Source organism: Petaurus breviceps, unplaced genomic scaffold (genome assembly GCF_028583685.1).
Source record: "Petaurus breviceps papuanus isolate PSGF00001 unplaced genomic scaffold, PetGlider_PUasm1.0 90750, whole genome shotgun sequence".
NCBI lineage: Eukaryota > Metazoa > Chordata > Mammalia > Diprotodontia > Petauridae > Petaurus > Petaurus breviceps.
Genome location: NW_027187335.1, coordinates 13,154,192 through 13,156,015, shown reverse-complemented (window position 1 = coordinate 13,156,015; position 1,824 = coordinate 13,154,192).

Sequence of the window (1,824 nt, the reverse complement as noted above, 5' to 3'; positions counted from 1 at the left end):
CCCCAGTGGTGGAGGGAACCAGGGTTGGTAGCAGCAGTCAGGTGGAGAGTCCACACTGACTTTTATAATGACTAGCCAGACATGCTTGACCTTGGCCACATTTGTGGGATACTTTGAAGCCCACAGTGCTAATGAAAACCTTCATCTACATTCTGAGTTCAGGAAGAAGGAGGAGGAGGAAGAGGAAGAGGAGAACAAGAAGTTACAAAGCGCTTTACAAATATCGTCTCATTTGATTCCTACAACAACTTTGGGAAATTGATGTTATTATTATTCCCATTTTACAGATAAGGAAACTGAAGAGGTTAGATGAGCTTCCTCAGGGTCATAGCTAGTAGCTACCAGAGACTGGATTTGAAACCAGGTCTTTCTGACTCCGGGTCCAACATTCTGTCTAACCTAACAGGCCCTGTTTGATAGAAAGGAACTTAGCAACAGGTCCTGTTGCTGCCTCTCATCCCATCTGTTAGGGAAGTGACCTAGAGACTATCAGAGAAAGCCCCACCCCCAGCTGCCTGTGCCAACATCTGCTCTTTTTTGACAAAAAGTGGTCGAGAATAATAAAAACCATTAGAACTAGAGTCAGAGGACCTGGATTTGAATCCTATGTAATTCAGACACTCATTACCATGTGACCTTTGACAAATAACAACTTTTCTGTGCTTCGTGGAATTTTAGAGTTGGAAGGGACCATCTAGTACAACCCAGAAACAAAAAGGAATCCCCCACTATATGCCTAACAATTGAGCAGCCTTTGCTTGAAGACCTTCAATGAGAGTGAACCCACTAGCTCCTGGGCAATCAATTAGACTTCCAGCCAGCTCCAACTATTAGGAAGTTTTTCCTGCCATCTAAAGCAAACCTATATTTACCTCTCTGCATCTTCTAACCATGACTCCTGATTCTGCCTCCAGGGTCAAATAGAACAAATCTAATCCCTTCTCCATATGACAGTCCTTTAAATATTAGAAGGCTATTACCTTGCCCACCCCCAGTCCCCCAGTATTCTCTTCTCCAGACTTAAGTGCCCAATTTAAGTGACCAATTCCCTCAGCTGCTCATATGATATGAACCTTCACCATCCTGGGTGCCCTCCTGTGGGCAGATGCTCTGTAGCTTATCAGCATCTTTCTTAACCTGTAGTGCCTACAACAGAGAACAAGACTTGAGATGGGATCTTGCCACAGCAAAGCAGAGAGAGGGAAATCTTATTCATAAAGTTCTTCCTCTCTCTATGTAGCCATTATTTGCTCTTTTTTGATTGCCACATCACATTGTGGGTCCATTTTGAACTTACTAACCTCAGAAGTCCTAAGATTTTTTCAGATGACTGCTGTTAACCATGCTTCTCCCACCCTGTACTTGTCAAATTGATTATCTGAACCCAAGTACAAGACTTTATATTTAAACCCACCGAATTTCATTATTTCAATTTCAAAATTCAGACCTTTAGCCTGCCAAGATATTTTTCACTCCTGACTCTATCCATTCAGTGTATTAGGCCTCCCCATCTAAATCACAGAGAAAAATGTTAAATAGTATAGAGGCAGCCTGGGACGCACTCTCCTGGAGACCTTCTGCTAAATTGACATTGAACCATTTTATTCTTTGAGGTTTGGCAAGTTAATCAACTCCTAACTCATCTAACTACTTTATCAAATGCTTTGCTATGTATCTGTCTAATTGTCCTGATCTGTTTGTTTAGGGCAGGAAGGAAGGAAGGAAGGAAGGAAGGAAGGAAGGAAGGAAGGAAGGAAGGAAGGAAGGAAGGAAGGAAGGAGGGAAGGAAGGAAGGAGGGAGGGAAGGAAGGAGGGAGGGAAGGA